Genomic DNA, 13,008 nt, shown 5'->3' on the forward strand with positions numbered 1-13,008 from the left:
AGTTCCTGATCAGCCGGGCTGTGGCTCGTACGTTGGTTTGCGTGCAGCCAGCAGCAACAGCCTGGTTGATCAGGCGCTGATCCACCAGGAGGCCTGGTCACAGACCGGGCCGCGGGGGCGTTGACCCCCGAAACTCTCTCCAGGTAAACTCCAGAGGCTCTCGACAGGGGAAGAGCGAAAAGCACCAAGGCATAAACGTAATCCTTGGTGATGAATGGGGTTAAGGCTAGAGAGAGTAGCAGGAGATGCCGCTGAATAGATCTGGTCACCATAATCAAGTTTCGATAAAATAAGGGTGGAATGTAGGTGAAGGAGGGTTCGACGATCAGCTCCCCATGAAAGATGAGCAAGGGTTTTAAGAAGGTTCAGCCGGCTGTGACAAGTTGCCTTCAGAGAGGTAATGTGAGGTTTCCAGGATAACCTACGATCAAAGAGGAGGCCCAGAAACTTGACTGTATCACGTTCAGGGATACGGGAGCCATAGAGGTACAAAGGATGATAGGAGATGACAGAGCGTCTAGTGAAAGTGATTTGGTGGGTTTTAGTGCTGGAAAATTTAAACCCACGTGTGGTGGCCCAATTGGAAACACGGTCGACTGCATGTTGGAGAGAAACTGTAATGAGGTGACCTCTTCAAGGGGGGCTCCTTGGCGTGGTGAAGAGGCTCTTGGTCTGAGGAATTAGACCTATCGGTCTTCTTCCTCAGACCGAACCTAATTACCCCCCAATCTCCCCTCCCCTATCCCATCCTCCCCATCCTCCCCTTTTTCCTTTCCTCCTCCTCCTCCCCACTCCTCCCTTTTGCCCTTCCTCTTTTTGTCCTTTGGGATTTCTCCCACAGGCACGCTAGTTCCTAGGTAGAGGAAAGGACACCGGGGTCGATCCCATTCCGTTGAGGTTTCTTGGCGGTGGCGTAGTTTGCCGTGGAATCTGGATTGCCTAGGGATGTCCCGATCCCTCTCCGGTATCCCGGAGTAGCTTTGGGTGTCTTTTGGGCGACGGGTGTATCTCTGGAAGCCACCTTTCGGATTCCGGGGGTGGTGGCTGAAGGAGGTATGCTTTGTGGCGGATATCCGGCCGCCCTCTCTTTTGTCCACTGAGGTAGCTCGGCAGATGTGAGGTTGCTATCCCAGATTGCTGGTTTACTGGCATGAAGGGTAGGGTATGGCACGGGTTCCATGCTGCATCTGTGCTACTAGCGGTGTCGAGTCCTCTTGGGCGCGGAGGGAGATTTCTGGCCCTTTCATTCCTCCTAGGAACTATCCCTCCCCGGTCCCCCCTTTTTTTTTCTTTTTTTTATTTTTATTTTCTTTTCTTCTTTCTTTTTTTTTCTTAAAAACAAAAAGAAAGAAGTAACCTAACCATGGCAGCCCTAGTCCATGAACCTGGTACCCCCGGGCCCCTTCTTGATACCGCACCCCGTTCTGACCCCGCCTCGTCTTTGGACCACTCTTCAGACATTCCTCATGCCTCTGTACCTATTGCCGGTGCTGTTTCCTCACCTGCTTCAGGTACTGAGGCCTCGACTGACTCCTTCGATTTACCAGACCTTCGCTCTCCTCTGACTATGCTTCCGGCCTCTCCCTCTACGGTGCGGCAATTTTCAAATCGCCGACCCGTTCCACGTCGGACCAACTCTGGTCCCACGCCTAAACGTCAACGACAATTACCTGCTGATGATACTTCTCCACCTTCACCTTCTCGTTCTTCTCAGAAAAGATCGACACGTCCTTCACTACCTTTCCACGCTCAGTTTCAGACTGAACAGTGGACTAAATTCTTCACTTTACGACCAACTTCCTCTACTGCCTATCTTTCTGACCATAGTATTGGCAAGGCACTCCTACGCCATGTTGGTAAAGATATTTCTTTTCATGCTCTGAAGAGCGGTACGCGCATCATTACCGTACAGAATGCTACCCAGGCTCGTGAGCTCTCTCGTCTTTCCCATATAGATACTGTTCCTGTCACCCTTGAAAAACATCATTCCCTCAATTCTTGTAGTGGTACCGTTATTCTGCCCCATACCATAGTTCAACAAAATTTCCAGACATGTGGCACCGACATTCTAGAACAGCTGGAACTCCAAGATCTCCCAATCCTCAAGGTAGACACTTACGTTCTTCCTGCCCGTGGGCGGAGACGATACCCTAGCAATGTGGCTCGTTTAACTTTTGACAGCCGAGAACTCCCATCCTCAGTTTATATAGCAGGACATCGGTTACAAGTTCGAAAGGTGATCCCTACACCACAACAGTGTAGAAATTGCTGGCGATTTGGCCATCCAGCGAAATATTGCAGATCTATCGCCGAATGCCCAGTCTGTGGTGCCGATGACCATTCTAATACGTCTTGCAATCGATCTCCCTCTTGCCTTAACTGTCATGAGGCTCACCCTTCGTACTCTCGCCGTTGTCAGGTCTATTTAAACGAGCGGGAAATCCGTTACCTCAAAGAGACAGAAGGTCTCCCTTATGCCATGGCAGTTTCTCATCTCCACCTCCAAGGGAGACTCCCACGTGTTTCTTATTCCCGTGTTTCAAAACGTCCCCCCACTTCTGGTATCCCATCTTCTACACCCACCTCTGTGGTTACCTCTCCCATAATCACTCCTGTATCTAATCCTTTTGCTGTCCTCGGCTCAGACGTCCCTACTTCAACGCCTCAGTCTAATCTCGCTTCTTCGAGTTCTCTCTTACAAGCCTCAGTATCGACGAGACCTCGTACGACACCTCTTCCCAATCGTCCCTCTACTTCTCAAAAGTCAAAAAAAGGTCCGGTAACACCTCCTACCCATCTTCCACCTCCTCATTTTACCCTCCCTGTCTCTGTCCCTAGTTCTTCCCCTCTCACTGGCTCAGTTACAAGTGCAGAGGTTCACCCTCCTCCTCGTAATGTACCTTCCTCCCCTGTTCCCTCCCAAGTTTCTTCCTCTTCTGCTACCTCCCAGGTTCCTGTCTCTTCTGTCCCCTGCCACGCTTCTCCAGTTCCCTCCACCCTTTCGCCCCCCCCTACCTTGGTACAGTCCAATACAGTTTCAATCTTTACTCATCCTCCCCCTACCATTCCCAATATTGTCTCCCATACAACATCTCTGAATTCTGAAACACTTGAAGCAATCTCTGAATATATTGCAGAGACCAAACCATCAATGGACACTGATCCACCTTCCGCTCTTTCTCTCTCCTCTGCTCCATCTGCGCAACTCCTTTCTTCACAGCGCACCGTTCCTTCGCTGCTTGAACATTTTCCACTGCCTCCGCATGTGGACTTTTCTAACCCTCCTAGTCCGTAGGAACCCTTACCTGCGGATTTCAAGTATCTTTATCATTGCCATTCATGGCCTTTTTACAGTGGAATATACGTGGCCTCAGGGGTAATCGGGGTGAGCTTCAGATGTTACTCTCCCAGTTTGCCCCTGTTGGTGTTTGCTTACAGGAACCAAAATTACACTCTGCTGTTATTTCTCACATCTCAGGCTATAATTTATTGTATTCTTCAGATCCTTTTCCTGATGGGACCTTTAATGAAAGTGCCCTTCTTCTCCGCACTGATATTCCGTACCATCAGCTATTTGTTCATACTTCGCTGCATTACACAGCAGCCCGTATCCACTTACATAGGTGGTATACGCTCTGTTCTTTATATCTCTCTCCTTCTCGGGCATTATCTATTCCGGATTTTGCCTTCCTTGTTTCGTCATTACCGCCACCAATTCTGTTACTTGGTGATTTTAATGCCCACCATTTCCTCTGGGGAGGGTCTCACTGTGATTCCCGTGGAATTCAGTTAGAGGCTTTTCTTGCCACCCACCCCCTCCATGTTTTAAATACAGGTACTCACACCCATTTTGATCCTCGGACTCATACTCTCTCTTGCATCGATCTCTCAGTTTGCTCTTCCTCCGCCGCATTAGACTTTACTTGGTCTGTTCTCCCGGACTTACATGACAGTGATCATTTCCCAATCATTCTTACTTCCCCTTCATATTCGCCACCTCTTCGCACCCCACGCTGGCAATTTAATCGGGCAAATTGGAACCTTTACTCACACCTGACTGTTTTTAAAGAGGTTCCTTCTTCGTCCTCCATCGATGAGCTTTTACACCTCTTCTCATCCTCCGTTTTCACCGCAGCTTCTCATTCTATACCCCAAACTTCGAGCAGGCATTCTCAGAAATGCGTGCCTTGGTGGTCTCCTGCTTGTGCTCGTGCAGTACGTTTGAAACGCGCTGCATGGGGCAGGTACCGGTACAATAGAACCACAGAGCGACTCCTTGATTTTAAACAGAAGCGTGCGATCGCTCGCCGTGTCATCCGTGACGCTAAACGCACTTGCTGGCGAGATTATGTCTCCACCATCACCTCTGCTTCCTCTATGAGTGCAGTCTGGAAAAAAGTACGAAAACTGAGTGGTAAATATTCTCCTGACCCGGCTCCTGTTCTGCGGGTTGCCGGTGTTGATATAGCAAACCCACTAGATGTTGCCAATGAAATTGGCAATCATCTGGTCCGTATTTCTCAGGGACTCCATCTATGCCCCTCATTTCTTTCCTCAAAGTCTGCCAGAGAGTTAGCACCCTTGGACTTTTCTTCTCTCAGAGAAGAACAGTATAATGTGCCTTTTACACTTCAAGAACTGGAGGCAACACTCTCAGCTTGTCGATCATCGGCAGCTGGGCCCGACGACATTCATATTCGTATGCTACAACATTTACATCAGTCAGCCCTTGCAGTCCTATTAGGCCTTTACAATCTTATTTGGTCACAAGGAGTTCTTCCACAGCTGTGGAAATCCGCCATTGTTCTCCCTTTCCGCAAACCAGGCACTACGGGACATGAAACCTCCCACTATCGTCCCATTGCTCTTACCAGTGCAGTTTGCAAAGTAATGGAACGTCTAGTAAATAGACGTTTAGTGTGGTATTTAGAGACACACAACAGTCTCTCCACTCGTCAATATGGCTTTCGTAAGGGACGTTCTACCATAGACCCCTTACTGCGCTTGGATACGTATGTTCGTAATGCCTTTGCGAATAACCACTCAGTTATTGCCATATTTTTTGATCTTGAGAATTCATATGACACAACTTGGAGGTATAATATTTTAGCCCAAGCCCACTCCTTAGGCCTTCGAGGCAATCTACCATCCTTCCTTAAGAACTTTTTAACTGACAGGCATTTCCGTGTTCGGGTTAATAATGTGCTCTCCCCGGACTTTATCCAAGCTGAAGGTGTCCCCCAGGGATGTGTTCTGAGCACAACACTTTTTCTCCTTGCTATTAATGATTTGGCCTCTAGTCTTCCATCAAATATTTGGTCATCACTCTATGTTGATGACTTCGCTATTGCCTGTGCAGGCGCTGACTGTCACCTCCTTACAGTTTCTCTCCAGCATGCAGTCGACCGTGTTTCCAATTGGGCCACCACACATGGGTTTAAATTTTCCAGCACTAAAACCCACCAAATCACTTTCACTAGACGCTCTGTCATCTCTGATCATCCTTTGTACCTCTATGGCTCACGTATCCCTGAACGTGATACAGTCAAGTTTCTGGGCCTCCTCTTTGATCGTAGGTTATCCTGGAAACCTCACATTACCTCTCTGAAGGCAACTTGTCACAGCCGGCTGAACCTTCTTAAAACCCTTGCTCATCTTTCGTGGGGAGCTGATCGTCGAACCCTCCTTCACCTACATTCCACCCTTATTTTATCGAAACTTGATTATGGTGACCAGATCTATTCAGCGGCATCTCCTGCTACTCTCTCTAGCCTTAACCCCATTCATCACCAAGGATTACGTTTATGCCTTGGTGCTTTTCGCTCTTCCCCTGTCGAAAGCCTCTATGCAGAAGCGAACGTTCCATCCTTATCCGATCGCCGTGATGCCCATTGCCTGCGCTACTATGTACGCTCTCATGATCTCCGCAATCCTTCCATTTATAGAATGGTCACTGATATTAGTAGACATTCTTTATTTGTTCGCCGCCCCTGCTTACTCCGTCCCTTCTCTCTTCGCCTTCATTCGCTCTTGTCTTCTCTTCAACTACCACCTTTCTATGTACATGTAGCATCACACTTTTCCCTACCCCCCTGGGAAGTTCCAGCTGTTCGAGTCTGTTCTTTCTCCCTCCCTTGCTCGAAAGCCCAACTGTCTACGGTCGCTTCCCGCTCTCTTTTTCTTGACCACTTCCACTCTCATTCTCATGCCATTGCTGTGTACACAGATGGCTCTAAGTCTTCTGACGGCGTAGGATTCGCAGCAGTGTTTCCGGACAGCGTCGTACAAGGGCATTTACTATCTTCAGCTAGTATTTTTACTGCTGAATTATATGCCATCCTTACAGCACTTATCCGTATTGCATCTATGCCTGTGTCATCATTTGTGGTTGTCTCAGACTCCCTTAGTGCTTTACAGGCTATACAAAAATTTGATACACCTCACCCCTTAGTCCTCCGTATCCAACTTTGGCTACGCCGCATCTTTACTAAGCATAAAGATATTGTTTTTTGTTGGGTCCCTGGTCATGTTGACGTACAGGGCAATGAACAGGCAGACACTGCTGCGCGGTCAGCAGTACATGACCTACCAGTTTCTTATAGAGGTATTCCATGTACGGACTATTTTGCTGTAATATCTTCCCACCTTCACACCCGTTGGCAACAACGTTGGTCTACTATGCTCGGCAACAAACTTCAGTCTATTAAACCGAGTATAGGTTACTGGCCGTCTTCTTATCACCAGTGTCGAGGTTGGGAGACTACTCTCTCCCGTCTTCGCATTGGCCATACTCGTCTTACTCATGGATATCTCATGGAGAGGCGTCTTGCTCCTCTCTGTGAGAATTGCCAAGCTCCATTATCAGTCAGCCACATTCTGTTGGACTGCCCACTTTATCAACGAGCACGCAGAATTTACCTCTGTCGTCGTCTTCGCCCCGCTGCTCTCTCTTTACCTTCCCTTCTCGCTGATGGACCCACCTTTCATCCGGACTCTCTCATTGACTTTTTGACAACGACTGACTTACTCCACAAATTTTGATACTTTCAGCCCTTTCTACTTGTATCTCTTGCTACCCTCTACCCCCGTACTATCCCCTGCCCCGCTGTTTTCTGTAACCTGCTGATCATCCCCCCTCCCTTCTGCCATCCAATTCCCTTGCTTCCTTCCCTACCCTGCAGCGCTGTATAGCCCTTGTGGCTTAGCGCTTCTTTTTGATTATAATAATTATAATGTAATGAGGTGACAGTCAGCGCCTGCACAGGCAATAGCGAAGTCATCAACATAGAGTGATGACCAAATATTTGATGGAAGACTAGAGGCCAAATCATTAATAGCAAGGAGAAAAAGTGTTGTGCTCAGAACACATCCCTGGGGGACACCTTCAGCTTGGATAAAGTCCAGGGAGAGCACATTATTAACCCAAACACGGAACTGCCTGTCAGTTAAAAAGTTCTTAAGGAAGGATGGTAGATTGCCTCGAAGGCCTAAGGAGTGGGCTTGGGCTAAAATATTATACCTCCAAGTTGTCATATGCCTTCTCAAGGTCAAAAAATATGGCAATAACTGAGTGGTTATTCGCAAAGGCATTACGAACATACGTATCCAAGTGTAGTAAGGGGTCTATGGTAGAACGTCCCTTACGAAAGCCATATTAACGAGCGGAGAGACTGTTGTGTGTCTCTAAATACCACACTAAACGTCTATTTACTAGGCGTTCCATTACTTTGCAAACTGCACTGGTAAGAGCAATGGGACGATAGTGGGAGGTTTCATGTCCCGTAGTGCCTGGTTTGCGGAAAGGGAGAACAATGGCGGATTTCCACAGCTGTGGAAGAACTCCTTGTGACCAAATAAGATTGTAAAGGCGTAATAGGACTGCAAGGGCTGACTGATGTAAATGTTGTAGCATACGAATATGAATGTCGTCGGGCCCAGCTGCCGATGATCGACAAGCTGAGTGTGTTGCCTCCAGTTCTTGAAGTGTAAAAGGCACATTATACTGTTCTTCTCTGAGAGAAGAAAAGTCCAAGGGTGCTAACTCTCTGGCAGACTTTGAGGAAAGAAATGAGGGGCATAGATGGAGTCCCTGAGAAATACGGACCAGATGATTGCCAATTTCATTGGCAACATCTAGTGGGTTTGCTATATCAACACCGGCAACCCGCAGAACAGGAGCCGGGTCAGGAGAATATTTACCACTCAGTTTTCGTACTTTTTTCCAGACTGCACTCATAGAGGAAGCAGAGGTGATGGTGGAGACATAATCTCGCCAGCAAGTGCGTTTAGCGTCACGGATGACACGGCGAGCGATCGCACGCTTCTGTTTAAAATCAAGGAGTCGCTCTGTGGTTCTATTGTACCAGTACCTGCCCCATGCAGCGCGTTTCAAACGTACTGCACGAGCACAAGCAGGAGACCACCAAGGCACGCATTTCTGAGAATGCCTGCCCGAAGTTTGGGGTATAGAATGAGAAGCTGCGGTGAAAACGGAGGACGAGAAGGTGTAAAAGCTCATCGATGGAGGACAAAGAAGGAACCTCTTTAAAAACAGTTAGGTGTGAGTAAAGGTTCCAATTTGCCCGATTAAATTGCCAGCATGGGGTGCGAAGAGGTGGCGAATATGAAGGGGAAGTAAGAATGATTGGGAAATGATTACTGTCATGTAAGTCCGGGAGAACAGACCAAGTGAAGTCTAATGCGGCGGAGGAAGAGCAGACTGAGAGATCGATGCAAGAGAGAGTATGAGTCCGAGGATCAAAATGGGTGTGAGTACTTGTATTTAAAACATGGAGGGGGTGGGTGGCAAGAAAAGCCTCTAACTGAATTCCACGGGAATCACAGTGAGACCCCCCCCAGAGGAAATGGTGGGCATTAAAATCACCAAGTAACCGAATCGGTGGCGGTAATGACGAAACAAGGAAGGCAAAATCTGGAATAGATAATGCTTGAGAAGGAGAGAGATATAAAGAACAGAGCGTATACCACCTATGTAAGTGGATACGGGCTGCTGTGTAATGCAGCGAAGTATGAACAAATAGCTGATGGTACGGAATATCAGTGCGGAGAAGAAGGGCACTTTCATTAAAGGTCCCATCAGGAAAAGGATCTGAAGAATACAATAAATTATAGCCTGAGATGTGAGAAATAACAGCAGAGTGTAATTTTGGTTCCTGTAAGCAACACCAACAGGGGCAAACTGGGAGAGTAACATCTGAAGCTCACCCCGATAACCCCTGAGGCCGTGTATATTCCACTGTAAATAGGCCATGATTGGCAATGATAAAGATACTTAAAATCCGCAGGTAAGGGTTCCTACGGACTAGAAGGGTTAGAAAAGTCCACATGCGGAGGCAGTGGAAAACGTTCAAGTAGCGAAGGAACGGTGCGCTGTGAAGAAAGGAGTTGCGCAGATGGAGCAGAGGAGAGAGAAAGAGCGGAAGGTGGATCAGTGTCCATTGATGGTTTGGTCTCTGCAATATATTCAGAGATTGCTTCAAGTGTTTCGGAATTCAGAGATGTTGTATGGGAGACAATATTGGGAATGGTAGGGGGAGGATGAGTAAAGATTGGAACTGTATTGGACTGTACCAAGGTAGGGGGGGGCGAAAGGGTGGAGGGAACTGGAGAAGCGTGGCAGGGGACAGAAGAGGCAGGAACCTGGGAGGTGGCAGAAGAGGAAGAAACTTGGGAGGGAACAGGGGAGGAAGGTACAGTACGAGGAGGAGGGTGAACCTCTACACTTGTAACTGAGCCAGTGAGAGGGGAAGAACCAGGGACAGAGACAGGGAGGGTAAAATGAGGAGGTGGAAGATGGGTAGGAGGTGTTAACGGACCTTTTTTTGACTTTTGAGAAGTAGAGGGACGATTGGGAGGAGGTGTTGTACGAGGTCTCGTCGATACTGAGGCTTGTGAGAGAGAACTCGAAGAAGCGAGATTAGACTGAGGCGTTGAAGTAGGGACGTCTGAGCCGAGGACAGTAAAAGGATTAGATACAGGAGTGATTATGGGAGAGGTATCCACAGAGGTGGGTGTAGAAGATGGGATACCAGAAGTGGGGGGACGTTTTGAAACACGGGAATAAGAAACACGTGGGAGTCTCCCTTGGAGGTGGAGATGAGAAACTGCCATGGCATAAGGGAGACCTTCTGTCTCTTTGAGGTAACGGATTTCCCGCTCGTTTAAATAGACCTGACAACGGCGAGAGTACGAAGGGTGAGCCTCATGACAGTTAAGGCAAGAGGGAGATCGATTGCAAGACGTATTAGAATGGTCATCGGCACCACAGACTGGGCACTCGGCGATAGATCTGCAATATTTCGCTGGATGGCCAAATCGCCAGCAATTTCTACACTGTTGTGGTGTAGGGATCACCTTTCGAACTTGTAACCGATGTCCTGCTATATAAACTGAGGATGGGAGTTCTCGGCTGTCAAAAGTTAAACGAGCCACATTGCTAGGGTATCGTTTCCGCCCATGGGCAGGAAGAACGTAAGTGTCTACCTTGAGGATTGGGAGATCTTGGAGTTCCAGCTGTTCTAGAATGTCAGTGCCACATGTCTGGAAATTTTGTTGAACTATGGTATGGGGCAGAATGACGGTACCACTACAAGAATTGAGGGAATGATGTTTTTCAAGAGTGACAGGAACAGTATCGATATGGGAAAGACGAGAGAGCTCATGAGCCTGGGTAGCATTCTGTACAGTAATGATGCGCGTACCGCTCTTAAGAGCATGAAAAGAAATATCTTTACCAACATGGTGTAGGAGTGCCTTGCCAATACTATGGTCAGAAAGATAGGCAGTAGAGGAAGTTGGTCGTAAAGTGAAGAATTTAGTCCATTGTTCAGTCTGAAACTGAGCGTGGAAAGGTAGTGAAGGACGTGTCGATCGTTTCTGAGAAGAACGAGAAGTATCATCAGTAGGTAATTGTCGTTGGCGTTTAGGCGTGGGACCAGAGTTGGTCCGACGTGGAACGGGTCGGCGATTTGAAAATTGCCACACCGTAGAAGGAGAGGCCGGAAGCATAGTCAGAGGAGAGCGAAGGTCTGATAAATCGAAGGAGTCAGTCGAGGCCTCAGTACCTGAAGCGGGTGAGGAAACAGCACCGGCAATAGGTACAGAGGCATGAGGAATGTCTGAAGAGTGGTCCAAAGACGAGGCGGGGTCAGAACGGGGTGCGGTATCAAGAAGGGGCCCGGGGGTACCAGGTTCATGGAATAGGGCTGCCATGGTTAGGTTACTTCTTTCTTTTTGTTTTTAAGAAAAAAAAAGAAAGAAAAGAAAATAAAAATAAAAAAAAGAATAAAAAAAGGGGGGACCGGGGAGGGATAGTTCCTAGGAGGAATGAAAGGGCCAGAAATCTCCCTCCGCGCCCAAGAGGACCTCAGCACCGCAAGTAGCGCAGATGCAGCATGGAACCCGTGCCATACCCTACCCATCATGCTAGTAAACTAACAATCCGGGATAGCAACCTCACATCTGCCGAGCTACCTCGGTGGACAAAAGAGAGGGCGGCCGGATATCCGCCACAAAGCATACCTCCTTCGGCCACTACCCCCGGAATCCGAAAGGTGGCTTCCAGAGATACACTCGTCGCCCGAAAGACACCCAAAGCTACTCCGGGATACCGGAGAGGGATCGGGACATCCCCAGGCGATCCAGATTCCACGGCAAACTACGCCACCGCTAAGAACCTCAACGGAATGGGATGGACCCCGGTATCCTTTCCCCTACCTAGGAACTAGCGTGCCTGTGGGAGAAATCCCAAAGGACAAAAAGAGGAAGGGCAAAAGGGAGGGGTGGGGAGGAGGAGGAAAGGAAAGAGGGGAGGATGGGGAGGATGGGATAGGGGAGGGGAGATTGGGGGGTAATTAGGTTCGGTCTGAGGAAGAAGACCGATAGGTCTAATTCCTCAGACCAAGAGCCTCTTCACCGCGCCAAGGAGCCCCCCTTGAAGAGGTATAGAAGAGAAGAAGTGAGAAACACTGATACACAGTGTGAAGTGTAAGTACATAATGGAAATTAAATTATATTGATACAATATAGTGTTCATCCATATACGTACAACATACATAATATACAGAGGAATGACAATACATATTGAAACACTAGATATGCTTACTCACAAACATACCAACTGGTACATCATACAAAAAAAAAAAAAACATTCTTGGCAATTATATAACAAGCTCTTTTTTTTCTTTAAGGAATACAGTACCTTATGTTTTGTGTGCTTGTAATGTTTGCAGATAAAACACATTAATGGAGCTGACTGGCAGCTTTCTTCTAAACACACAGATTCAACTGTATGAAAAGAATGGTTCATCTTGCCTTCTCACAAGGTTTTTCTGAAAGGAAAAAAGTACTGTATTGTATGTGCACTGTATTTACCTTGTGCCTTCTACCTTGCCTCTTCTTGTTAAGGTCTTTCCTCTTCTCTGTTCCTCAGATTTCTCTAGAATCCTACATCTGTCTTTCTCATCTACCATAGATTTTTTTCTTCCCTTTGCCTTTCCTTTTTATCAATACAGGAGTAATTTTCTCAATGAAACCAAAACTTATGCAGTACAAACTGTCCTCTAAAACCTAACAAATAACAAAGGCTAGCATCATAAAATATCTTACAAAAGAGACATTTAGCATACAAAGTGATGAGGAATGACAATGAAAACAAGCATAGGTCATTGATATCTCAGGATGATTCTGATCATGATGAAATTTGGATTAAAAACAAAAAACTGGGCAAAGGGTCACTAACCCACACCCCTGAGGGTGCATGCAAGCCTTTAACTAAATGTGCGGGGGCTCTCAAGATGCATCAGACTTCAGCACTCTGGAAACAACAGTAAAGTAGATGAATGGTTCAGAGAACTGATATGATGATAAATTAGACACATGTGCAACTCTTGGGTATCTTTATTGAGGAAACGTTTCGCCACACAGTGGCTTCATCAGTTGCGCATGTGTCTAATTTATCATTGTGTCAGTTCTCTGAACCATTCATCT

General features: G+C 47.4%; 1 non-coding gene across 2 annotated transcripts in view; it reads right to left on the reverse strand.

The window, feature by feature from the left end:
• The window catches only part of LOC128684442 (uncharacterized), a 39,296-nt gene that overhangs the window by 19,277 nt on the left and 7,011 nt on the right, over positions 1-13,008 (reverse strand). For both annotated transcript variants that reach the window (XR_011393357.1, XR_011393358.1), the window contains exon 2: positions 12,221-12,350. This is a non-coding gene — a transcript (uncharacterized protein). The remainder of the gene's footprint in view (positions 1-12,220; positions 12,351-13,008) is intronic.

The sequence above is a fragment of the Cherax quadricarinatus genome, chromosome 50 (genome assembly GCF_038502225.1).
Source record: "Cherax quadricarinatus isolate ZL_2023a chromosome 50, ASM3850222v1, whole genome shotgun sequence".
Classification (NCBI taxonomy): Eukaryota; Metazoa; Arthropoda; class Malacostraca; order Decapoda; family Parastacidae; genus Cherax; species Cherax quadricarinatus.